Below are 27,707 nucleotides of genomic sequence, written 5' to 3' on the forward strand. Positions count from 1 at the left end.
CATCACAAGCTCACATTTCTTTATTTCTAAGTTAACGTTCGCGTGTTACACATTACTACTGCACGAAGCTGCAAGGAGACTTGCCTAGAGTCGCCGAAACCCCTTGCCTATTTCAATAGCTCAAGCTTCACATTATGGCGCCAGGTCTCGGCCATAGCTAAGGAGCAGATATATCTCAGAACCCGAATATCTCCTAGAGGGTGGCAGTGCCGGATGGGCAGTGGGCCCTCTTCATGGCATTAGTCCATGTACCATGCAGCTGACCCAAGCCTTGTACTCTCTGTCTCTCTGGAGCTTGTATGCCATGAGACCCTCGGCTACTCTCCCACAAAGCTACGGTCCTGCCCACCCCTCCTCTCTCTAACTCCTGGGTCTGGCCAATAAACCTTCACCAGGATCTGCTCTCCCCTGGCTCAGGGCAAGCTCTTCCCTGCATCTGATCCTCTGGAATTCTTTCCTGGCTGCTCTCACAGCATAAGAGTTTATTTCCTGCCTTCCACCCTGGAAGGGCTCAAAGACCGACCTCAAAACCGCAGCAGCTCCTCCTACAGGAGAGATGGGGAAATTCTTAGGGTCCCAGAGCCCTCTCAAGAGGGACCCAGACCTCCAGCCATACGGGTATATGTTAGGGCAAAGAGGCAGATGGGTGCACAACTGTTATCCTCAAATCCCACCTGCACAAATCGCTGCAAGTTTAGACTTCTGGTGTCGTCTGCAAGCAAGCGAATGGACAAGTGTGTCACGTGCGACTTTGTTAAGTCCTGTCAGAACTGGAAATTGGTACGGCGCGCGCGCGCGTGCGTGCGTGCGTGTGTGTGTGGGGGGGGGGGGCAAAAGTCTACATTAGAGGTCTCCTCCAACAGTTCTCCACCTTACTTTTTGAGACAGGATCTCATTGAACCTGGATCTTATTGATTCCACTAGAATGACTGGAGACCAAGTCCCTGAAATTCTCCTGTCACGAGTGTCCTCAGTGCTGGGTAAACAGGCCCATGCTGCCACACCTAGATCAAACTGAGGTCTCTGAGCCTGTACGGTAAGTACTCCGGTCTTGTACAACAAGTACTTTGCCAACTGAGTCACCTTCCCTGTCCCTTACCTTTTGTCATAGTGAGGGTTCTATTGCTGTGAGGAAGTCCATGACCCAAATCAACTTGGGAAGGAAAGGTTCTATTTAGCTCATACGTCCACATCATGGTCCATCATCTGAGGAACTCAAATAGGGAGGGAGGGGATCGGGAGGCAGGAGGTGATGCAGAGGTAATGGAGGAGAGCTGCTTACTGTCTTGCTCCTCACGGCTTACTCAGAATGCTTTCTTATAGAACTCAGGACCACCAGCCCAGAGACGGCCCCACCCACATAGAGCTGGGCCCTCTCACATCAATTCATTAATTAAAAAAAAAAATACTCTACGAACTTGCCTATGGACTGATCTTATGAGACCATTTTCTCAATTAAGATACCCTCTTCCTAGATATGTCTAAGTTTGTGCCAAGTTGACAAAAACTAACCAGCACACATTTCTTCTGTCTATTTCTCCATTTCTTAGTATATATGTATTCTTAAATACCAGACCTATTTTTCCTGGTCTCAGCTTTGAATGTGCCTCCCTCCTTCTCCTCTCTTTAAGAAGTTGCTTGCTGAGCTCCTTGCCCAAAATCCTCCCTGTTGTGCTGAGCTCAGGCACAGTCTGGGTCCTCCCCATCTCTCAGTTCTCCTATCAGGGCCACAGCCATGGTACCTGAGCACATTGATAACCCTTGTTCTTCAGGTCTTGACATAAATGCTCTAGAACGTCATATTGTCTTTCCAATCTGTCAGCTCTTTCGAATCGCCCCGTCTTCTGCTCCTGTGTCTGAGGCAGTTGTGTGTACAGGAAGTGCTCAAAAGCTCAACTCATGCTGGTGTTCTTGAATACCCTGAGGGACTGTCCTCCAGGACGGTCATTCTCTATCTGAAGTCCTTAAGAGGGCTTAAGGGGGCTCTCTAAACCCTCCGAAATCGTGCAAACTCTCCAGCATGTGTGATTTTACGGCAAGAGGGTTTAAAGATCTCTTTCATCTCAAATGAGCCTATGACCTCAAAAACACACAGAACTCCCATCCTGAGGTCCTCCAGGGTATGACAGATAAATGAACGAAAGAGCCCAATTGTTACATCTGCAGAGTGGCCTAAGGCCATGTGCTTGCCTGTGTGTGTGCTCAGTGAGTGGCAGTTACCGCGTTAGTGTCCCTGCCCTGGTCCCAGAAACACTTCCACTCTGGCCTCCAGGTCCTAGGTCAGGGGGTTCCAAACTGGAGCCATCGTTAAAACTCTCCCAAGGGTCTTCTTTTAACTTATTTACTTATTGTGTGTGTCGGGGAGAGGAGGGTGTGGGGATGGGCAGTATGCTAGAGCATGCGTGTGGCGGTCAAAAGACAGCTTGCTGTAAATAGTCACGTGGGTCCGTGGGATCTAACTCGGGTTGTTGGGCTTGGCAGCAAACCCCTGTATTCTCTGAGCCACCTTGATGACTCGAGAGAACTTTTTTTAAAAAAAAAATCCAGATTCCTGGGCCCAGTTTCAAGCACAAAAGAATGACCATTGCTAGGAGAGACGCCTGATTCTCAGGACCTTTATCACAGGAGGATGGTTCGGGTGATTAGCGAGGCCTGGGCGCCATTGTGCTGGGGTCCTCGGGAGCTTACAGGTCTGCAGCCTCTGCTGCAGAATCACGCTCACCCGTTTTTCTTACTCTGGGAGGTACCCACTCTGAGAGTCGAGGCACACTGCCGAAACCTTTCAGAACAGAGGATGAAGTATCTTCATAATTATATCCAGGCGCAGAGTTCGGCCATGGCTCACATGGCCTCTTGAACTTTAAATAAATACCTATTCTGTTCCTTGTTTAAACAGGTGTAACAGCATCGGCGGAGGCTCGATTCGTCCGGGCAGGAAGGCGGCTCCCACAGCTGTCAGAAGCACACTGCCCTTTCATTTCTTACAGGAGAGGAAGCTAATTATACTGTCACTGAGAAATATAAATGTACAATTTTTACCGAAGCTCAGTGAGCAGCAGGGGAAGCCTTCTGGAGACTGCTCTCCCCCACGGCTCAGCGTCAGCCCAGGTGGCACAGGCCACAGCATCTAGGAGGCCACTGTAGTGGGGAGATGTAGGCTGGCCATTGTCCCCAGAATCAATCTCTCTCTCTCTCTCTCTCTCTCTCTCTCTCTCTCTCTCTCTCTCACACACACACACACACACACACACATCCACCACAGTCATACATGTGCACACACATGCATACACTGCCACACTCTACAATGGAACTTACACACACCTTCAATACACATGGCTTTCACAAACATAGTCTCAATCATATACTCAAGGAGACACACACACCCACACACACCCTGAGAGCAGAACACCTTCCCCCAACTCCAAGCGCTTACCCCCATGGACTTCTGCTTTGCTGTCCCCACTAAAATGCCTGAACAGTTTATGATTTAGCATTTCCAAGCCCCCAAGTCTTCCCGCCTCCACAGTCTTTCCTCAGAGGAGCACTGGGGACTGCCACTATTCTCTGATTCCATGGTTACTAGATCACACCACAGTAGGCAGGTGCCTACCTTTGGGGGAGACTGAGCAGGGCTGGATGTTGAGGCCACAAAAGGCTTCATTGGCTGGGGTAGAACCTGGCCATAGACAGATGCTTCAAGTTTTTGTGGCGGTTGCAAAGGGTGGCCAGGACTAACGCTCACTGAATCAGGGCAAAGGGCCCACCAGGTAAGTCCTTCCCTGGGGACTTCCTTTCCCTCTGTAGTGGTACTTCCAAGAAACACAAAGATGTCGGCCATGTCATGGCAAACTGAGGTTTCCCCCATCCTGGCCTTTGAAGTGAAGGATATCTACCTACTGACACACACACCTGTGCATTTAGCGAGCAAAAGCCCGATTTGCCAGTAGTTTCCCATTATGCCACTGGCCTGGAAACTTGCAACTGAAGCCTATTTGCAGCCTAAAGCAGTTCTAGAAGCAGCAGCAGCCTGGCTGCCTCCAGGGAGTAATCCCAGGGAAAGCCGGCCTTCTGACTGGGAGTCACTGTAAGTCGCTGAGGAGCAGCTCCGGGGAACTCAGTTACACGGTCAGTTTCCTCCTCCATGTAAAGTTCATCACAGTGCCTCACCCAAACAGCTCTCAGTGGTGAAATGGGGGGGTGGTGGCAGCTCTTGGGGTGAGGGAATAAATGGGGACACAGCTTTATTCTTCGTGCTGTGCCAGTGTCCCCTTCAAGTCTAAAACAAGGACGGTACTTTTCTGAAGCCATGTCCGTAGGTTCACGGACACCGTGATGGTCTACTGTAAAAAGCAGCTACAACTTCAGTGGCCTAAAGTAATGCAGATTTATTAGCGTACAGGGCTGGAGGTTACAAGTCTGAAATGGGTCTCTCTGGACTCAAATCAAGATGTTGGCAAGGCCTGCTCCTGCTGGAGGCTCTCAGGGAGAATCCATCTTTTTGACTTTTCCAGCTTCTAGAGGCTTCCTGCATTCCTTGGCCCACGGCCTCTCCCTTCATCATCAAAGCCCGCAATTTGGCATCTTCAGATCTTCCTGCCTGTCATTCTCCTGCCTCCCTCTGGTACTTATAAAGGCCCCTGTGATTAGGTCCATACAGATCGTTCAGGAAAATGTCCCCATCTCAAGACCCTTGACATAGTCACAACTGCAAGTCTTCTTTGCCAAGAAAGGTAACAGCCACCCGTCTCCTTTATTAGAAAGTGGACCTTTAGGGGAGGCCAATGCTTTGCTTACTTTATCTGAGAGTGTAGTGAATTTAAAGGCTTTACTCTTCCAAAAAAATTTCCCCCAACCTTTGACACTCACTCCTACTTGCCTAGTAAGAGATGTTGGTAGAAGGCTAAAGAAAATATTCAATAAATAAACTTCACCAGGAGATTCACAAACTGCCAGTTGAGGGATTTGATCCTTCCCGTCAGACAGACATGAATGTGTGAACCTGTTTTTCTGTGGTTGTGACTGTACCGTTCTTGACACAACAAGGTCATAGCTTTCGCTTGTAAAAATCATGCTTTGGACATTTGCGAGGGTTTATGGGCTCTGTGGCAGCCTGCAGAGGTGGCTGATTTTGCAGGACTCTGAGGAACTTGTCTGAGCCGACTCCTCTTCTGAGACAGGAACAAGGCGGAAGAAAAGGCTCCTGTATGAAGGTCAGTTCAGAATCTGGGACGTTTTTCTACTTTTTTCCAGTGAGTCAAGAACTCATGTGGAGTTTAGACTGGAAACTGGAACTCAGTGGGAGGTCTGTGAGGGGAGGAGGGGTGCTTCAGGCTTTCCCAACACAAAACAGGTGGTTCTCAGAGTGTGGTGGTGGGGGCACGAGGGAGGAAGGGGGGGTAAATACTGAGTGGGCAGGCTTCTGGGAGAGGTGACCCAGGCTCCCAGGCCTGCGGCTGGAGGCTAGAATTAACAGGTAAGGCTATGAACCTCCCTGCATGTCGCTAGGAGACTGCATGGGGACAGCCTAGAGGCCCAGGAAGGAACCCTGAGGGCCTGCTGGCAAAACCTCCTTTGTCTAGCTCAGAGGCCATGGAAGGAGAGACACACAGAAACAGGTCTAAAGCAGAAACCTCCCCCAGCGAAAACTAGAGAGGCTCGTGGTAAAGTCTCTCCTTCCAAGCCGTGATGTGGAGCGGGCATCAGAAGCCACAAGTCCAGCCAGAGGCAGGACCAGCCGAACCTGGGACAGGCTTTAATTATTTTAGGGTAAGAAATGTGTGCTTTGTAAACGCACCAGATGTCTTTCTTTTGTTTGTTTTCATTTTTTGTTGTTTTCGCGGATGTTGTTGTTTTAGTGAAGCTTTAAATAAGAAAAGGGCAGCAAGCTCCTTGTCCTTGTTTGGGAAGGCCCAGATGGAGAAGCAGAGAATCTTTTTACAGCTCGAGCCTCTGGGGAGGCAAATCATGAAAAGCGATAACTGAGGATCCCAGAAGTGGCTGCTGGGTGCTCCCTAGGGGGCTCTTAATAGCCTCTTCGACACATTGTGTGGATGGGGGAAATGACAATTTTAGTGGCATGGTAGGGGACAGAAAGGAAAACACCCTCCTGTTAGGCATCAAAATGGACCATCATCCAAGTGCCACCTTCCCTGCAGGCCCAAGGACAATCCCCCTGTCCCTTGCTGGGTGATGCAAAGGCCCTTCTGGCTCGCCAAAGGCCTTCCTGACCATTTCCCCTTTGCAAGAAGAGCACAGCACACACAGCTCACGGTCTCAGCTGCAGAACTGCCTGGCATCAATTAGCACCAACTTCTGGCGAGTGGCAAGCCTTAAACAATCACCAAGATATTCTCAACAGAAGCATTGAGCGTGATCTATAAATGCGCCTCAGTGGCTGTTTGCCTGACAAGACAACCAGACTCGGGATGCAAACTGTGACCCTGTGACCCAGGAATAAGCCTGGGACCAGAAGAAAGTCCAAGGGTCCAACTCCCCTTACCTAACCCAAGTTTTTCAGTCAACCACATAAGAAACAGATGTTGCCCCAGGACTGGCAAGTGACGGATAAATCCAGTTACTCTTGTTCTAAGAGGTGCTCGAGAACAAACAAACAAAACTGACTTTCCGTCCACACTGGGGAGGGGCGAAGCTGAGGGCGGGGCAGCAGAGGGGAGGGCTTTTTTCAGGAACTGGAAACGGAGAAACAGATTTGAAGACTACTCCAAAGCCCTCTAGAAAACTTCAATAAAACACAGACTCTACTCGGCAGCCAGCGAGTGATTTCTAGCGAGGAGAGCTGGGTTTATCAGCACTGTTTTGAGCATCACCAATAATTTTTCACCTGACACGGGATCCTGAGCCAGCAGAAACAGAGATGGCCGCAGGGACCCGGGGTCTCCAACTGATCTTTGTTCACCCAATCATTATTCCTCAGGGCAGCAGAGACAGGAAGCCAACCCTCTTCAGACACATTGTGTTTGTCCTTGTATGACAAACGGAGGATAGTAAACATAGTTTTTGGCAGCTGAAACCCAGAGGGCTGACGTGGCCACAGGAAAGGCCACGCACCCACACACAACCAGATGTGGAAGTTGTTCCTAAGGCCTGGCAAGCATCCTGAAGCATCCTCCTGCGCCTGGCCTTGCCAATGGGCAGTCAGGCTGATGGACCTGGGTCGAAGCTATGCTCCTGTAGGACTTTTCCATATTCTACTTCCTTAATGCACCTTCACTAGCCTACCACAGCAATCACGTGATTGCCCACGAAGCCAGCCAGGTTTTTGGTCAGAACCCTTGATGGCTAGTTCTTGGAGGACCATCCTCCCGACAGAGCCTACGTGGTCTCGGTCCTTCAGAATTAGCGCCACTTCCCTCGACAGTATTTTTTTTTCCCTCCGCCGCCGGCGCACTGACCGAGGTGTCCCCAGTGGGGACGGCAGCGGCGGCAGCAGCGGTCCTGGGTTACGAGAGCCACGCGTTTTTCCCTGGATGGCCACGCGGGGGCAGGAAAGAGACCCGAGGCTGCGGGTCAACCCAGTTGTAGTGGCGCGCAGGGACGGAGCTGGCAGCCCGGAGGTGGTGGAGGGTGTGCCCCGGAGTCCCCGGAGGACAGCAAGGATCCGCACTCCGACACACGCCAGCTGCCCTGACATTGGCCTGGGCACCCCAGCTTTGCTGGCGCGGCGACTCTACACCGGGTCCTGCAAGGGGCCGCCAGGGAGCTTGTTTGAGCCGGGAGGAAGGTCCTCCAACCCTGAGACAGACGCTTCACCCTGCGAAGAAAGGTGCCCAGCTCTTGACAACCTTTCCTGCTGCCTCTGCGAATCTAACTACCCAAAGACTGGTGGCCGCTTTTATCCTCACCCCCCACCCACAATTTTGCATACACGGAGGTGCAGAGTCGCTGATACTAGCTGATCTTGACTTCTGTGGCTCAGAATCCAAGCTCAAGAGCCAGCTTTTGATAACGAATTTGAAGGATCCCTTCTCCCTCACCCTCCTCTCCACGCTGGCTCCTTCAGCTCTTGGTACCAATTTCCACGCGTTTCTGTCATCCCACCCCAAGAAGATACCGTTCTCCTCTTTCTCCTCTCTTTGCTAAGCTTTGCTTCTCTTGAATTCGGCATTCAAATGCGTTCTAAAGCTTTGGAACCTGAACTAACCAAAGATTCTGGTCTAGCAGGTTCAACTTAAATAAACATACCGGTCAAAATTGAGCGGGATCTTTATGTATCGTGTGCTTTTGAGAGGACATTTAATTCCTTAATGAAATATTTTCCAGTTTTTTTTTTAAGGGGGAAGAAAACTCTTGGCTTTAAAATACTTGTAAAACTTGTTTCCCTGATGATAATTATTTTGGAATTTCTAATATGATTACTGATAATATAAAATTTTTAATGTCTCTTCAAAACAGACCACGCTCAAAGAGATTATGAAACCGATCTGATGCTAATAAAAAAAAAAAGATTTTTAAAGTCTCCAGAGGAGACAACATGAAAACAAGGGTTGCGAGGGGGTCAGCTGAGCAAAACCAAAGTCTTTGCTCTCCCCCTCTGGGCCTAGCTATTAGACTTGGCATATCAGTGTGAAGCAGGTGAGCCCCTCCCAGGGCTAGGCTTGTCTGGAGCTAGAAGCCCAGAGAGGCAGTGGCGGCTCCAAATTCCACAAGAGGAAGCTATCCCAACCAGGCAGAGAGTGATGATCTCAGTGTACCATCTAAACCAGGGACCCTGAGCTCCTTCGCGACGCTGTCGCCCAAGGCTCCTAGGTGGTTTGTTTCTTTTATACCAGGACTCTGTTTGCTTCTCCAGCAGGCCCATGGCCTAGGCTGTTGGATTTTTCATTCTCCCTAATACTGGCTTTCTCCCTCCACCCCTTAGGAATTCTGCAATTCCTTTGCCTCTCTAGCAGAGGGTAGGCAGGAGAAAGAAAAACAGCACCAAGTCAGCTTTGCCGTTCTTAGTTGGTGCTTCTGGGGTTGGAGTTGGTGGGAAAAGAGCTGCGCTGTTGGCTAAAATGAGATTTGGGGATTATCTGTGGATTTAATCTGGTCTCACATCTACCATCTCCACAAATAATTAGAGATTACTAGTTACATTCAGAAGTTGCATTAACCTCAAAGAATTCACAGAAAAATCTAAATAGGCTTAAATTCCATCCTGCGATCCAGAACGTTAAGCACTATGTTCCAGATAATTATCATTTTAGGATCTCCCCTCCCCCACCCCGGGGGTGGGGTGGGGTGGGCGGAGCTACAACAACACCTAGGTGGGTGAAGAGACTTGAAATATGTTTTGCAGGAGAGAATGACCCAAGAAGGAGGAGGGTTGGCTCCACAGCACCGAAGATCTGCGGCTTCTCTGATCTTCAAGAGAATATTCTGATTCTGGAGGCATCGAGACGGCTGATTCATAGAGCAACACCTACTCTGTCTTGTGGAGAACATTCTGGACACAGAGCCCCAGTGGGAGCCCTCCATTGACGGCGCAGTGAAAGCGGTGTTGGTCATGCTCCATGCTTAAGACGGGGCTGGTAACTGGGTTCTGTGTTGCTACGGTGGGTAACAGTGTCTTGAGTTGTTTTCTACTGCCCTTTACAGTGACTTTGAGGTAGGAGAGGAGATTAGAAAGCTAGGAATTGAGCAGAACTGGAATCTAGGCCTAATGACCCTCTCTTCCATGTGCCGTCAGTTTTCACAGCCCACTGTAGCTCCCTTTTTGACTGCATTTTCATCCTGGCTCTCTGTTCTTTAAATGGCCACTACCCTAAAATGAGCTCACGTATGCTTGTCTAATCATACAAGTTCCACTCAGGAAAAAAATAATTAGTGCCACTTAAACATTCTTTCCTTGAATCCAGTTCCACTCCTGCCTCCCTACCTGTTGACTGCATTTCCCTATTTCCCTCCTTAGTCAGCAAGCCTTAGTCTGGGCATATTGGGCGGTGTCTCCAAGTTATTTATGAACTGCCATCCAGAATCCACATGAGTCCATGGAACTTCCTTTCTACGCCTGGAATGTGCATGGGTACTGGGGTTCTCCAGAGAAATGAGTGAACGCCCCAAAAACTCTTCAAGCACAAACAAAATGTCTAGTGTGGAATAACTTCAAATTGTTTTATCCGTTGATTTTTTTTTAGAAAGATTGATTTAAAAAATACCCTGCACGCCTCATGCTGATAGTCCAATACATGATCAAAATTAAAAAAAAAAAGGCAGAGCCAATTAGCACCATTCATTCATATTTTGGAACACAGTTGTGATAGAGACCTCCTCAAAGTGTTTCCTTCAACCTCTGCCAGCCTGGAGGTGGGGGTAAGGAATGGCAATATTATATAAATATCTGCATAGGGTTCTTGGCTAGAATTTCACGATGACCATATAAGGAGAAAGGTACACACCTTCCACCCCCCTCCCTGACTCTGTTGTTGGGATATGTTGAAATACACATGTCTCCGGTCTGCTCCCAAAAAGCTGGTGCACAGATGTGAAGGGCCGGGGTGGTGGAAGCGATGCTGTCTACAGTTTACGTGATGTCTAACGGGCCTCCAAAATGTATTCAAAAGGCGGTGTGCAGAGGGAGGCCCCCAAACCTTCTTTGACGTAATTGTCTTTCTTTGGAGACACATCTTGAAGGGAAAGATGGAGATTTGAAAAGGGAATTAATTTTCTCAAACAGATTTATAATTTCCCCTGCACTTCATAGGGACTCTTTAAACCCAACAATAACCAGAGCCAGTCCAGCACGCTGTGACTTCCCACCTGAGCAACGTCGCTGCCTGTGCGCTGTCCGTTCCTCTGGGTCTTGATTCTGTCGCCCGATTCTGCCTAGTGTGCTGACTTGTGGCTGCTTTTCATACGGTGAGCGGAGAAAATAAGAAGCCCAAATCGAGAGCTTGTTTTGTAGTTTTGGTTGTAAAAGTAGAGCTCGGGTATCCTGTCTGAATTCAAATTTCCTCTCATTTACTGTGCTCGGTGGACTGTACTAGTGAGATGCATTTTGAAATGTGGTCCAGTGAGGTGAGGTGAGGAGGAGAGGATGTTCAAGGGGATCTTGAAAGTCCTGTTTCCTGAGGAGCAGAAGGGACCCTGGATGGATGTCAGTATCGTTAATAGGTTTGTTCCTATCTTCTAAGTGCAATAATCTCTAACCACCACTAGCTCATTAGAGATTTACAGTCACTATAATTTATGTTAACTTATATGTGGGACCCTTTTCCCTTCCAACGTTTGGCGGCCAACTGCTCGTGGACTGGCATGTTTCACGTTAGGCAGCAACCCTCTTAAATTATTCCTGGGAAGTAATTTATGGTGAATTACAAATTCTTATATGGCATTTAAAGTTAATGATTAGGCAGAGAGATATATCAAAAATATGATTGCTCACATATGTATCTAGCTCATATGATTCAAACTCTGTGTGTGCTTTATAAAAAATGCCTTAAAAAGATATTCTGGGGATTAATGTATTTTTCCAACGAAAGACAAAACATTTCTAAGGGAAAGGGGGAAGAAAGATGTGCACATCATCCGAGTCATCTCCTCTAAAAAATGCTCACAAAATTATTTTCTATTTTGCGATAGCTGTTTTCAGTAATGCTTGAGCTGCGTCAGACCTCAAGTGACGATGACGATAATCTGTTGTTTCCTATTTAAAGCTCAATATATACAAATTTTTATAACATAAGATTTTTATTGAAGATATTAATGTCTCTCACAGAAAAGAAACTAGTAATGAGATATGACCAGGTCTGAGCACATGGAGGAACAAAAGAGAACCCCAACTTCTTCATTCATAGCTCCTTTTCCTTTCTCTGTGTGGTGGTGTGACGTCTCGCACAGATTTCTACATCCGATTCCATTCTTTACCCAGGGAGGACAGACACAGAAGGATGGCCCTGAAGGCTCCCTTACCATTTTAGGTACGTGAAAGGGACACCAGGAGGACCTTTTTGCATCTGAGACAGGTATTTCTTTTCCTCTTCCCTTCTCTTGGCCTATGCAACTGTGGCTTTAACACAACTATTTATGATCCGGTTTCATGAAAGGCTCTTTTCTCTGGGGTACTAAAAACTCTTAATGCTGTTTTAGAGACTGGCAGCAGCAAGGACATCTTCCTTCATGCTATAAAACAAAGTCATTGTCAATAGTCTACGACCGGCAATAAACTGTTAGGAAAGGAATTTATGATGGCCGGCCATGGTCCTCCTGAAATAATGTTGTTCCAAGTCTGCCCTTGTCAGTCATCCACAGGAGTCCGGTACTGAATGACAAACAGAGAGGGCTCTGCACCCACACAGGGAGGGGTTCAGGCAAACTGCCCAGGGGAGGGAGGCCTTGTCTGATGTCCCACATGCCCCTCATCACCTCTCAAAGCCACAAACTACTAGCCACTGGCACACTTGTATTGATTGCCTGAAGCGGTGCCATTTTGTGAGGAAGAAATTGGCTTGAGAAGAGGAAAATGAAGGGCATAGTTGGAGTCAGTGGACTGCAGCCATCTGGAGTGAGGGATGACAGATGGTGGTTCTGATGCGAGTCCTGAGAAGGCCTCTTTTCCTCTCTTCGCTCACGGGCATCTTTCTTTGCTGAAGCTGTGCATACTTGGCAAGGTAATAGTGAGTCTTAGGGTGTGCAGGAGCTGAGGAGGAAGGGGTGGGGCTTGTGCCAGAGGACAGAATCCTGTGGCTTTAAGGTAGAGCACCCAGAAGTGTCTGCTGGTCTGAGAGACCTCTGAAGCCAGAGGGGTCACCTACAAGCAAAAGCTTTGGAGAGTGACTTCCGGGGAAGAAAAAGTGAGGCATGTACAGTACAGCAGATGCTAAATGGGCATCCAACGAGAGGAAGGGGGAGAAGGGGAGGCCAAGACCTGCTTTGTTTGGATTCCAGCAGCTGAAGATGTAAAATCCCTTCATAGATCACATCTTCAGTACTCCAGAGTCTGTCTGTCTGTCTTTCTTTCTTTCTTTCCTTCCTTCCTTCCTTCCTTCTTTCTTTCTTTCTTTCTTTCTTTCTTTCTTTCTTTCTTTCTTTCTTTCTTTCTTTTCTTCCTTCCTTCCTTCCTTCCTTCCTTTCATAATTGTTTTTAACTTTATTTTATGAGCATTGGTTTGAAGGTGTCACATCCCCTGGAACTGGAGTCACAGACAGTTGTGAGCTGCCATGTGGGTGCTGGGAATTGAACCCAGGTCCTCTGGAAGAACAGCCAGTGCTCTTAACCACTGAGTCATCTCTCCAGCACCCCCAAAGGGGTTTTCTAAGTGCTGTGTTTAATGGAAACCCCAAAGTCCACTAAGAGAGTGTAGTAACAGTTTGACGTGAAAGCAAGACAAAGAAATAAAAGGAAACCATCAATAAGTGTGCAAACAATGCTAATTTCTATGAATGTGTTTGGCTTTCTGTGACATTACAGAGCAGTTCCTTGGCATTAACCTTTCTAAAGCAAATTCTTATTCTTCAGAGGAAGTAGCCAACTTTCATTGGCAAGCTGATGGCTTTAAAAAAAAAAGATTTATTTATTTATTATGTATACAACATTCTGCCTCCATGTATTTATGCCTGTACGCCAGAAGAGGGCACCAGATCTCATTACAGATGGTTGTGAGCCACCATGTAGTTGCTGGGAATTGAACTCAGGACCTCTGGAAGAGTAGTGAATGCTCTTAACCACTGAGCCATCTCTCCAGCCCCTCTGATGGCTTTGTTTACAAAAAGAAAAATATACATTGTGTTTACCAATGTGTGTTACAGGGGAAGGGAGAGGCACCTCAAGGTTTAAGTGAAAACTACTGAACATCCAATGTGAAAGCCATGAAAACTAGCTTTCAAATGAGACTAAAAATTGGAAGTTCTACGTTTTCTACTCCTTGGCTATTAATTTAAACAAGCATGTTCTCCGCTGTGCCGTGTGTTGCCGGCTTCAGAAAGGTATTATTGGCAGCAGTGGGGTGTGGCTTTGAGAGCACATTGTAATGTGTGGTGGTAGTGCCCATGTGAAACAGAAGAGCGTGCACACTCCTTTAATCCCACAGTCTTGGAGTCATAGAAAAGACTTGATGTCACTTGGAATATTAGTTTTAAAATTTGAAACTCAGGATCATGGCAATATGCCCGGCATGGTGGCTCACACCTTTGATTCCAGCACCCAGGAGACAGAGGCAGGCGGTTTTCTGTGAGTTACAGGCCAGCCTGGTTTGTTTGTTTATTATGTTTTATTTTTTTAATTAGAATTCATTATTTCTGGTTTTTTAAACTGTTTTTATTGAGCTATATATTTTTCTTCTCTCCCCTCCTTTTCTCTCCTCTTCCCTTCTACTTCTCCCAAGGTCCCCATGCTCCCAATTTACTCAGGAGATCTTGTCTTTTTTTACTTCCCATGTAGATTAGATCCATGTATGTCTCTCTTAGGGTCCTCTTTGTTGTTTAGGTTCTCTGGGATTGTGAATTGTAGCCAGCCTGGCTTATAAAGCAAGTTCCAGGACAGCCAGGGTTGTTATTCAGAGAAACCCTGTCTCGAAAAAAAAAAAATGCATGTAATAAAATAATAAATATGGCTTTCCAAAATAATGTTAAGTTAGATTGGTTATTTGGTTGTTGTTGAGACAGGGTCACCTTGTAGCCATGGCTGGCCTGGAATTCACTAAAAAGAGGAAGTTAAGACTGGCTGAGACCAGAGACCTACCTACCTTTGCCTCCCAAGGGCTGGGATTAAATGTCTACATCAAGAATCAACTAGCTAGCTTTTTGATACAAAATGTCAGAACATCTATTCGCTAACGCTTAGGGAAAGTTAGCCAGTGTTACCAACCCAGTCCAAATCACAAGCCATGTCCATGCTGGAGTGCTCTCCACAGCTTTATCAAGACTCATTTCCGAAAGATGGGAACTATCACTGGTTGCCTTTTAGGGAGCTATCTTCTCCTGACCAAATGCTGCTGTAGAAGTCACCCCTGCTTTGAAGTGGCATGGATTATATCTGCAATTATGTTGTCAAAATAAAATGCATTTAAGATATGCAAGAAAGAGAAATTTTTGAATTAAATTATAGGGGAAAAATGCAAGACAGTGTTTGCTTTTGTGTTTTGTTTGCCTATTCGTGTTCATCTATAAATAACCAGAGCAGAGGAGGCCCCGGGCCTGCAGCTCTCTTGTCAAATGCTGGAGATCTGATCTGTCTCACCAGAACTTGTCTCTGTAGTAGAAAAAAAAAATAAAAATCCAATAGAATATGGTTTTCTAAAATTTTTTCTAATTATCACCTTGGATCTCTGTGGTTCCGCAAATACAAATAAATAGAAAGCGAAGTACTTCATTTCTTCCCAACTTCAAACGGAGCTCAAACACCGCTAAAAGAAAACACAGCTCTCTGGAGTTCTGCCGTGTCAGCCTGTTGAAGACCAGCCACAGCAGTGCTTCTGGGGAGTGCTGTGGGGGGCATCAGGGCAGGTGGGGAACTGGGTATGCTGGAGAATGCCGTGTTTCGAGGTGTCCCCTCTTCACTCAGACGCACTGATCCCCATTTGTAAGGGGTCATTTTTGGAGATGGAGCCTCACTAACATGGGTTTCATTATCAAAAGAAACACCATAACCGCATGATAGTGAATGTTGAGGTAAGAAAATGCTGGAAGGCTGGAAGAGACATTGAAAGTGGCCTCTGGGACCAAGGGTTAGTTTTTTGGCATGGTGCTTGCCTAGCTTGTGCAAAATCCTACACCCCATTTCCAGGAAAAAGAAAAAGAGAGAAAGAGATCTTTCTTGGTACAATTTCCACGTGGCTGTGGTTGCTTGTGAAATACAGTGTTTCCTGTCTATCAATCCAAAGCTTTGTATAAAATGTTACCAGTAGAGGACACATTCTAACATACTTTGTTAGATTTGTAGCTAAATATTTTACTTACCTATCTGTCTATTTATTTATTTATTGGATCATAAAATTGAGACCAGCTTCATAGATTCCAAATTAAGCCTGGGTCACTTTGTTCCCTTCAAGCCATGGACACTAGTGCTGTCCAATAGAGATATACACTGTGGGCCATTAGTTTCTTGTAGCCACCTTTTTAAAAACTAAAAAGAAGCAGGCACAATTGAATTTACACTTGACCTTGGCCAAAAACCCAAGAAGTGATTCAAAAATCAACTTTAGAAATTGAGCATTCCTTATTTGTTGCTATAACAGTTTATTTAAAACTTCCCTATAAAACCTTTACTGTTTGCTTGTGGGTTAACAGCAGACACGTGGTTTAGCTCGACAGTCCTGGCTCTGGGATCTCCCGAGTCTATAGTCATACTGTGGGCTTGGTGACAGTCTTTTACAGCACTGTCAGGGGTGAGATAGTCCTTTTGCAAAAGCCTCCCTGGGTACTGTGAAGTCTCACTCCCATGACACGTCTATGACATACCTCTGTTGCTGGCTGTGAACTAACGTGCCTCCTTTCTCTTCCACATGGCTTCTCATCCTTTTTGTCTTAGTCCATTTTGTGTTGCTGCAAGAAAATACCAGATATTAGATGATGTTTAAGGTATTTGGGTTAAGGCTTCACCCCAGCTCCTGGCAGCCCTATACCTAAAGAGTATGGGATGTTTGGGTGAAAGTTCCATCCCAAGCCCCCTCCCCTGGGAGTTGCCTCAGTCCAGACTCCACCTCCGAGAAAGTCTGACAAACAGTGACCCCTTCCCCAGAGATGCTCAATACCACTCCCACAGGGTATTTAAATTGCCCCCTATCTTCCTTCCCCCACCCCCTCTCTGAGGGCCTGGAAGACCACCAGGGAGTGCTAGTGTTCATTAAACCCTGGGCTCTCTCTAATTCGATTTAATTTGGTCTGATTAGAAATATTGCATTGGTGGAGAGGTTTATTGGAATGCAAAAACTTTTCATAAGGAAAAGAGGGTTTGGGGCTTCTAATGTGGTAGCTGGAACATCTCAGCTACAGGGCATTAGCGTCTGACAAAGGTCCGCTGGCTGCATCTCGACACAGGTGGGAAGTGAGAGGAATGTTGGGAGGGCAGCAGAGTGAAGAGCAACCAAGCTTTCTTTAGTGACACACTCTCTCCGTAACCAATGCAGCCCTTGGAGATGGAGGCCACACCTGTGGAAGAGGCTGGCCTTGCCTTCTGAGGGCTATGCCCCCTTCGCCTAATTATCTCTCTTAAAGACACTACGACCTTAGTGGTGACACACTGGGGCTCAAGATCCCAGCACGGGAACTGTTCGGTGGCAAAGCAAGCAGGTTCCCTCTGTAGGGCATCTTCAGCACGGCATCCTGTCTCGGATGACTGGGATTTAAGATAAATAGAGAACTAGAGAAGAAATAGATCAGACTGAAAGAAGGATCATCCTAAACGGCAGCTGTGGACTCTTACTATGCGAGCGTGGACACCACAGTCCGTAACTTGAACCTTGTTCTATACTAGAATTGAGCTACTGTGTTATCCAGGCTCAGTACTTGATACTAAGACCAGAGGATTGCTGTGTGTTTGAAGGCAGCCTGGGTAATACTTTAGAGGATTGCACTGATCGAAAGAGCACACAAGTTCCACGTTGCACCTGTAGCACAGATGAACTTGGACCCGCCAAGCATCAGTAGCCGTGGATGACAAGTGGCTACTGCAGAACAGCACAGATCTAGGTCTCTCACAGTCACCTGAAGGCACAAAGGCCCTAAGAAAATCTCTACTGTGAGCTTAAGCCATCTGCATGGCCTGTCATACAGGGGCATGCGGGTCACAGACACAGTGCATGTCATACAGGAGTGCTGGTCACAGACACAGTGCATGTCATACAGGGGCATGCGGGTCACAGACACAGTGCATGTCATACAGGGGCATGCGGGTCACAGACACAGTACCTGTCATACAGGAGTGCTGGTCACAGACACAGTGCCTGTCATACAGGGGCGTGCAGGTCACAGACACAGTACCTGTCATACAGGAGTGCTGGTCACAGACACAGTACCTGTCACAGGAGTGCTGGTCACAGACACAGTGCCTGTCACAGGAGTGCTGGTCACAGACACAGTGCCTGTCACGGGAGTGCTGGTCACAGACACAGTGCCTGTCACGGGAGTGCTGGTCACAGACACAGTACCTGTCACGGGAGTGCTGGTCACAGACACAGTACCTGTCACGGGAGTGCTGGTCACAGACACAGTGCCTGTCACGGGAGTGCTGGTCACAGACACAGTACCTGTCACGGGAGTGCTGGTCACAGACACAGTACCTGTCATACAGGGGCGTGCGGGTCACAGACACAGTACCTGTTGCAGGAGTGCTGGTCACAGACACAGTGCCTGTCATACAGGGGCGTGCGGGTCACAGACACAGTACCTGTTGCAGGAGTGCTGGTCACAGACACAGTGCCTGTCATACGGGGCGTGCAGGTCACAGACACAGTACCTGTCGCAGGAGTGCTGGTCACAGAGACACAGTACTAAAATTGATAGCTCAAATCGGTAAAGCAGAGAGCAGTGGGGCATTCATTGTGGCCGTTCCCAGATGGAGGATCCAATGACTGTCCTGATCCACTTGTTTGTTCCTCTGGCCTGGTCTCTCAGCCGGTCCTTTCTGGATTCCCTTGAATTCCAGAGTGAGCCCTGCAGGCTTACCCACAGTTCCTATGGCAAGAGTGAGGGCCCCAGAACAAACCTGAGGTGATGTCAACCAGACTACACTTGACCAGAACCCTGGATTCGTTATTATTTATTCTCTCAGCTTTTTGTGCTTTTTTCATTAACTCCAAAGATCTCCGTAGCTTCCTGAAGACAGGCCTCAGAACACAGGCACCCCATTTGTTTCCAGCTTGGCCATACTGAGTAACTTCTCTTCTTAATTCCCCCTTCAACTCATTCTTCTGATTGGACAGACTCTCGGCAAGGGACCCTGTGTGGTCTGCTATGACCCCAAGTGCCAGGCCTTGGACCTCAGATCTGGTAATAATAATTGTCAGCTTTATCTTTAAAAAGAACTCAAACCAAAAAGTTACCTTCTGATTCTAGATTAGTAATCCGGGGTCACCCCAGAGAGCTCAATTTGGAATCCATACTAGGATAAAGCAAAGGTCAGTCCACCCCACTCTCCTTGACCCCGAAATCTGCCTGGCCCACCCGGAGCCATGGCTCCTGACTGTACCAGTCAGTTTCCTGGACCTGCCCTGAGTCGTGTGCTCCAGCCCTGAACTGGAGCCCATATGTTGCCCTGGAAGCTGATTTGCCTTGGATGGGGAACAAGTTAAATATTTGTTTAACTGAGTACATTGTATGCTATCCTCTTTTTCCACAGGCAGGACTTGTGGGGAAGGTGGCTATCAGGGCTCCTGCCGCTCCTTCAGGCTTTCCCAATGCTTTGGAGGAGACTGCAGAAATATTAGGACACGACAGGTTACCCCAAGCTTCAAACGCATGTTGAAATGAATGTGGGGGGGAAAAAGGTCATTAATTATTTCACTAGCTATGAACGGTTTCAGCAAGAAACCCGATTGTCAAATTGACGGCCTTTGCTTTGACAGAATGGGACTGTGTGTTTGACTCGTATCTTTTCTCACAGCCTGTGTTCTGGGTTGGATTGACATGAAATTACAACCACCATGGAAGTCTAGCGGTGTAGCAGCCTGCCCAGGACCCAGCCGAGAAAATGCTTCCTCTCCGAAAGCATTTAGACGCCACTCATACGCCGAGCCGTCCTGCTAAAGAGTTCTTGGGTTTCATCTGCGGAACACACAGTCGACTTTATGTAAGACATACAGCCACTTTGCGAGTGGTAGCCATTCATTTAAAGTCAGAGAAAGCACCATGCCTGTCAAGTGGGGAGACGTTTGTGCCATTCACATTGTGTCTGGAAACATGGTCTCAGAACCTTCCTTATGAACTCTTGTCCTTACAGAAACATTGTTTATAAAAAGGTAAAACAAACGTGAAGACAGATTCAAGTAGAGGACTACAAAGAAAACAATCTGTCTTCCCGACACGTAAAACCCATTTCAGGATTTTTATTTTATCATACAGACACGCACTGTTTAATCAATGTCACAGCAGTTACATCTTTAAGAGACAATGCCAGTGCCCCCATGAGGCAGACACAGCTTAAAAAAACATGTGACGACACAGATCTCATTTCTGTGTTGTATAACTTGGTCTTCTCTGTCCTGGGCTTAGCCACACAACCTGGAAAAACACTCAGGAAGGAACGGAACACAGGAAAGTCCCCAGGCTACTTGGCTGGAATGCACAGGGTGAAAGGAACGCTTCTGTTCTGTGTAAATCTGTCCAGATTTAGTGTTTTACAGAACCAGGCCATGCTTCTGGTGCCAAGCCCACACTCTGCCTAGAGGCCCCTCCCTCCAAGAGGCGGAAACTCCCGTGCCCCGAAGTCAGGTTCCATAAAAGCGGAAATGAATTTTCAACATTCCACTGTGGATACAATTTATGTCTGTCATCTTTACACACAGAGAGTGCCTTCACTTTGCAGTTAAGTTTGCTCTTGCTCTAGAGGTCCTAAAAGAATGAAAAGCGAGAAGTACTTTAGTTAGCATTTTAAGGATACCAGACATAGTCAATTTAGGCTCGTGCAGTTATGCTACCAAATTTTTGTAGCGTTTTAGAATGCAAATTTAAAACTATAGTACATATATCACATCTGCTCTATCTCTATATGCATAGATATTTGCTTCACCTATAACTATAACTATATATGAATATAGATATATGTATATATGTATATATAGATTCATATACATAGATGCGTTATATGCATTCACACACATACAGATGACCCTAGTAAAACCCGTGTCTCTCTTTTATAATACATATTTATCATCATTTGTTATCCCATGCCAGACGCCCCACTGCCTTAGGTGAAGGGATCCTCAAGGTGGGAAGTAGGAGAGTGTGTGCCTATCTTTGCAAGAAGAAAGAGATTGTAGAGCCCGAGCAGGGGAGACTTGAGTTTTCCCCAGCGGTGTTTAACATTGCTTCTTACAGGAGAAGGTGCTGGAGGTACATCATGATTGCACTTTCCTGCCTGAGGCAGCAGAAAGCTGAGCTCAAGTCCAACTTGGTCTAAAGTATGGACTCTGTCTCAAAGAACAAAAACAGCAACTCCCCCCCCCCCGCCAAAAAAAAAAAAAATGAAAGCTGAGCTCCCCTGGGAACAACTGAGGCAGCACTTTGCTCTAGAATTCAGTGCCATCCATTCGTGGGGGTAGGTGACTGCCAGCAACCACCCAAGGCAACCAGTTCCAAGGAGGTGTTAACCAGTTCAAGCAGCCTGGTTCTAAGTCATGCGGCATTTCCAGTCCCAAGATCTTGTTTGGCCCTTCTGTCTAAATCTAGTCCCATGCTTGCCTCTTGAAGCTGAAGAACCATGCTCAGCAGCAGGCAGGCCTATGCTGTCTGCTCTCAGGAGCATGGGCTCGGGAGTGGTGTTTGCTGGCAGGAGGGGAGCAGACTCTTTGCTAAGCAGGCTCCATAGCCCCCTCCCCCGACACTGCCCCTACCACCAGGCCACCTTTGTTCTGGAGCTGCTGGTGGGAGAGGCTGCTTCTCCACCCTCCTTCCCGGCAGGCAATGCAGCAGTTCCTGGTTGGGGTGTTGGGGGTAGGTGGGGGGCAGGCTTAAAATGGGAAAAGGCTTTAAAATTCCTTAGCTCTCAGAGACAGTTGTAATTAAGCCTAGTGCATTTGATTCAGCTGCTCAGAGGTCTCCACTGCCAGATGGGGCCATTTAGTGCTGTCCTGGAGCTGCTTGCAGACAAACGATACCTTCTTCTAAACAGGGAGAGGTGGTACAGCTCAGTACTCGGCACTTGGGAGGCGGAGGAGGCAGAAAAATCACTATTTCCAGGTGAGCCTGTGAGTTACCTCCACCCCAGCTTAAACAAAACAAAACAAAAAGCAAACAGGTAAAATCAACAGTTTAAAACTCCAAGCTAATTTATTGTGAAATTTGCGAAGTTTAACTTCACCATCCCTTACTTAGCACAGCCCTAGCGACTTTGGAATGACTGAGACTGCATTTAGACGTCTTCCACCCCCTTTGACACATCCTGAGACCTCTCCTGGGAACTGCACTCCTACCCAGAATCCCCGGTTACAGGTCTGTTTGGGGTGCCGCCCAAAGATATTCCGCGTATCTATGGAATAACCCTGGCACACTAAGCTGAGTTTTTGGAGGGCATGGATTCAAACATCTTACATCATTTTCACACCTCTCTTTGGGATGGGATCACGGGAACTGCACAGCAGTTTAAGCAAAAATGTTACTCTGATTTGGTATAGATTCTATGGGTATTCTCACTGTTTGATGCACTCTTACACACACACACACACGTACACACACGTACACACCACCACCGCCACCACCACTGCTGCCACCACTGCTGCCACCACCACCACCACCACCACCACGGCATAATAAATAATTCCGTCTCTTAGTCAAAGCTCTGGGAATGAATATTACATTTTCATCAGTTGGCCAACACTCTGAAACTGAATGTGAAATTCCATGGCTTTTAAAAGTTGTTGAAGTCAGTGTGGCGTGATGAAATATATGTAGTATTAAATCTCAGAAACAAAACAAACCCAAAACCCCAAACCAAAGCCCTCTCTTTAGGACAGCCTGATTAAAGCAGCTGGAGAAAGGGGGCAGGGTGGAGTCAGGAGAAGGGAGAGAGGTCTCTCTTGCTGTCATCAGAATATTCTTCTGCCTACCCCTGCCTACCAGAACAAATAAATAGAGCATTGATTGTCTCTAAACAACAGCCAACCCGAGAAGCGTGTCTCTGGGAGTAGCTTCAGTTAGTGCCAACCATTTCTCTACGAGGAAACGGCTCGTGGCTTTGAAAATAAGCAATTTATAATTTCCTGAATTTTATTCCTCCTGGAGGGAGGCAGCACCCACCCACCCCTTATGTGGCAGGCAGGCTCCATGCTTTCTCATTTAGGAGCAGACGGTTTCTTCTCTCAGGTCTTCCCCACTGTTCTAAAGAAACCAGGAACCCACAATTGAAAAAGGAGGACCAAAGCAAAAAAAGGAGAAAATTAAAAAACCCATCTACAATTATACACTTTATACTGCATTTTAATTTCCAACAGGCTGAGTGTATTTTAATAAGTGCTGGCAATTAGGACAATGAAAAGAGATCATCAAGAAATAGGATTTTCTTTCTATATTTGGTGACCATGTTGCCCTCATTGCCCCCCCCCAACCACGTGGGTGGGACTAAAAAAAGAAAAAACAAGAAGGCATTGGCCTGGGTCTAAACCTTTCAATTTCGCATCTTTGTCATGACCACGGGATTTCATCTAGGGAATATAAACTGCCTTTGCTCAGTATGGAGTCCCTTGTCTACCTTGTGCTGACCCCCAATACTGCCAGCGCCCGACAACTGGGCAGTATACTGGGATCTGACATTCCTAGCTCGGCAGCGGCAGGCTGGGGGATCACCCCAGTCACCCCTCTGTCCAATCCTAGGCCTTACTGGAAAAACTGGAAACCTTGAGTTTATTGGAAGCCAGAAAATCAAGTCCCCTCTGCAGCCCAGAAGGCCTTAGGGTGAGCCCTCGACTCAGTGGGGTGGGCCCGGCGTCAGCTGGCTGGTCTGTCTGGGCCACAGCTGCAGCTGCAGGAACCCGGGCCCTTCTCTCTTCTCGGACTCAGCTCCTTTCAGAAAATCTTTTTTTTTTTTTTTTTTTTTGTCGGATGTGGTTTTCCTTTAATTAATCACTCATGGCCGCGCGTCCACGGAGCCGCTTCCCACTCATCCTCCAGCCTCACTACGATAGGTGTTTGAAAGGGAGAATCGGGTCGGCTCGTTTCTTAGGGGTGGCGTGGCATTGGACCCTGACAATGATTCGCCCAGCTACTGCCTGCATTTTGTCAATCGGCCTTCTGGAAGGTCCGTTCCCGCTCCAGATCTTCGGGCTTGTGTGCCACGCTGGCCCTGAGTCTTTTCAGGTTCAGGCTGCGGCCTGGGTGGTCCAGGTGCTCAGGGTGGTCTTTGCACACCATTGTTTCTTCAGGTTCCTTCGACATCCCTCCGACACGAGCCTCATTTCATCCCACCCCTTGTCCTCTTTTGATGACCTCTTAGGGCCTGTCTCGGCCTCGGGCACTAGAACATTCTGAATTTGGAAAGGCAAACTGGCCAGGCTGCCGGACTGTTGGGTACCGGGAGGTTGGCTTCCCCTGGCCTTTGCTGTGCAGTGTTCTGTCGGGACAACCTGATCCCAGGCCCCAGCACCCTGCAGCCTGTGTTGGAGAGTCCCCACGTAGTGGGTGAACGCTAACTCGGGTCCCTATTTGTGTTTAATGCTGTCGCTGCTTCCGAGCCCCGAACAGAAGCCTCCTACGCGGGCCTCAGCTTTAAGAACGCATCCAGATGTGGCTGGGACCACCCTGTGCCTCGGGTGTCTCCAAATGTGGCGCAGGCCACCCCACGCCGAGCGAGGTGGGATTGGATATTCCCGTGTGTGGGTGTTGGTTGAGATTCCGTGCTGCTGGGCGTGTGAACTTGAGTAGTCTAATAGTCAGATCTGCGACCCCGAGAGATTTCTCGAGTTCCGGGGTTCCTGTGCCACCATCGGCAGCACGCTGCGACGAACTGGTCGCGCAGTGCTAGCCTGGGTCCCCGCGCTGCAGCGGGCTTCCCAGGTTGCAGTCTCTGTGCAACGACGACACCGCACTTTCGCGATCGCGAAACGCACAGGCGGATACTGTGCGTGGACTCGTCCCGCGCCCATCCCGGAGGGTCTTCTGCCCACCCGCGGCCCAGCGAGGTTCCCACCAACTAGCGCTTCCTCCCTCGGTCACAGATCCAGGCCTCTGGTCCAGCTGTCAAAACAGGGGGTGTCTCTTTCATTCTGGCTCACAAAGTCCCAAAGGGGAACAGGGGGCCTTAATGCTTGTGTTTGGACACAAGCAATTATCCCTAATTATTCTTTTTCTTTTGAGCCTGCCCGTCCTGCGGGCGAGCCCGCCGCGGAACAGGCCCCGTAATCCTCCCCGGCCGGCGGATCTCAGTGGGTTCTGTGCGGCCCGAGGCCCAGGCGCTTTCATGTCACTGCGGGTTTAGAGCTGATTCAAACTCATCGCGATGGGGGAATTAACCCCGAGGCCCTGGCTTTCAGGGGCCTCTGATAAGAGATTATACGTGTTGATGGCAAGCTTTTCCTGGCAAAATGTTTTCAAAGAGCTAGGAGTTGTTAAATCAAAGCACCATTGAATTGCTCGGGGGCCGCCCCCCCTCCCGCCCTTCCCCCAACTTCCATCTCTTTTCCCTTCCTGAGTCCGCCCGCAGCACAGCCCTGGACTGCCCATGGTAAGCAGCCCAGCCTCCCCAGAGCTGCACACCACCGTCTTTAGACAGTTTTCCTCTGTGCCTCACCCGAGGAGGACTGTTTTTGTAGGTGCCCGAGACACCCTTCTCCCTTCAGGTCCCTCACACAGGCGCAAGCTCTGGCCAAGGAAAGCATACCTCGAATGAAGAACGTTTCTCTCCAAACGTGTATTTTGTAGAAAACAGAGGTGACAGGGTGGAAGGAGAAAGAAAGGGGAGGTTCACCTCTCCCCCCCAACACACACACCACAAAGGTCAGAGGAGTCAGAGGGGAACTGCAGGGTTAAAATGTTCTGTGAGTTCACACGTCCCAGTGAATCTCCTGGTCTTTTTAGGAGCCGCTAGCAGTTGATGACAGAAGGCTAGGGCTGGAGGACTATGTGGATATGGATTCTGCCATGGTGAAAGTCTTTATTCAGAGAACCCATTCCCGTTGTAATTTACAAAGGGGGAATTTGTACTTTGCAGTGCTGGGCTTGCATGCAGTGTTCCAAGAGGCAAATTTTGGACAGGAGATAAAGAAAATCGTCCTCCAGGGGCTCAAGAAGTTCTATAGAAACTAGACATATACTCTACCCTTGAGAAAAACAAAGTACTTTAAAATGTGTGTGTACATATGTATATACACACATATATAAACATACATACATACATAGATACATATTGTGTGTGTTTGAGTGTTTCACCTGTATTATGTATAAGCACTACACGCATTCCGGCTGCACACAGAACTCAGAAGAGTGCTTTGGATGCCCTGGAACTGGAGTTACAGATCATTTTGAGCAACTATGTGGAATGCTGAGAGTCAACCCTGGATCTGCTGCAAGGGTCACACGTACTCTTAACTGTAGAGCCCTAACAGAGCATTTTTAATGCCAAATATTTGGAACTAATGACAACGTTGTCTCTGTCACTCTGTGCCCTGCACACTTACCACACTGCGCTGGTTGCTTTCTGTCCTTGGTCCTGGCCACCATCTGCTTCATGTGTCACTAGAGTCTTACAGGGCATCCGGTCTTTAGGATGTTGGCACTCCACCCATTCATTCCAGTTCACTTTCTTCTTGGGACTCTGACCACTCATCTTCAATGTGCTTGCCATGAGTTGGTCTGAATTATAATGAAACTTGGTGCTGAACAGGTACCCATTCTGCCTGGCAGCTCCCAGAAAGATAAATTGGTTCCTTGAGAGAGGTTTGTTTGCTTTGAGTTGATGACCTTTGATGGGCCCTGTAGGAAGCAAACCTCAGTTATGGCTTTTTGTTTTACATTGCTATAGAGTTTTTGGTCCTGTGTCTCCTAGCAGCTAAATGATACACACCTCCTCCCTACACCCCCAGTGCCTTCTGATCTCCCTTCTTCCTCCTACTTGTCTTATCTCTAAGAAACAATTTTTTTCTAATTTTAATCTATTTAAATAATAACGTTTAAAACTTTGCATCTCACAGGCAATGGGCCTCCAAATAGGCAAGAGTTACATCATCTTGAAAATTTCCGTACAACAAAGACAATCTGCAACAGTGAAGAAGTAAAGCCATCAAGTGAGGAGAAATATGTGTACATCAGTCGTTCGATGAGGGAATGAATGATAGCCAAACTATACAAGGAATGCAAAGTATTCAATCATAAGAAAACGAATACCACAGTCTAAATGATGGTCAAAGGACCTGAATTTTCTAAAGAAGATATACAAATAAATGGGCAACAGATAAGTGAAAAAATGTTCAATGTCTGTAAGTTACCCTCAGATCTAACCAATCCGTTTCTGGAGATACATCTGGAACTGAAATCACTGCGTCAAAGTGATGACTGTGCTCCTGTGTTTGTAGCTGCCAAATATCAGAACAGTTGAACTGTTTGCTCAGGGAAACGGGGAATCAAAAAGAAACAGGAGTGGCTGGTTATAGTGGGGTTTCTTTTAGAAACAATAAAAATGTTCTAAAATTTATTGTGGTCATGGGTGCACAACCCAGTGACTATACTAAACCTGTTGGATTGTGTACTTTCCACTTTTGAACTGTACATGAATTGCCTTAGTCTGTTTTGTGTTGTTATGATGCCTGAGATCTCCACAACTGTGCAGCGGTTTCTTTGGCCATAGTCTAGAGGCTAAGGGGTCCTGGAACTTGGTGCTGCCCAGTGTCTTGTGCGGGTCTTGCTTCTGTATCATTACACGGCAAAGGAATCACTCAGCAAGATGGATCAAGCATGGTAGTGTGGGTTTCTCTTCCTCTTTTTATAAAGCCACCTGTGACATTTGGGGGCATCATCTCGAGGCCTCTCCTAATCGTAATTCCTTCCCAAAGGCCTGGTCTCCAAACACCATGTGAGTTTGTGAACTGCATTTCAGTGAATGAATCAGGGGGAAAAGTAAAAGTAGACTT

This window comes from Chionomys nivalis, chromosome 15 (assembly GCF_950005125.1).
Source record: "Chionomys nivalis chromosome 15, mChiNiv1.1, whole genome shotgun sequence".
Lineage (NCBI taxonomy): Eukaryota > Metazoa > Chordata > Mammalia > Rodentia > Cricetidae > Chionomys > Chionomys nivalis.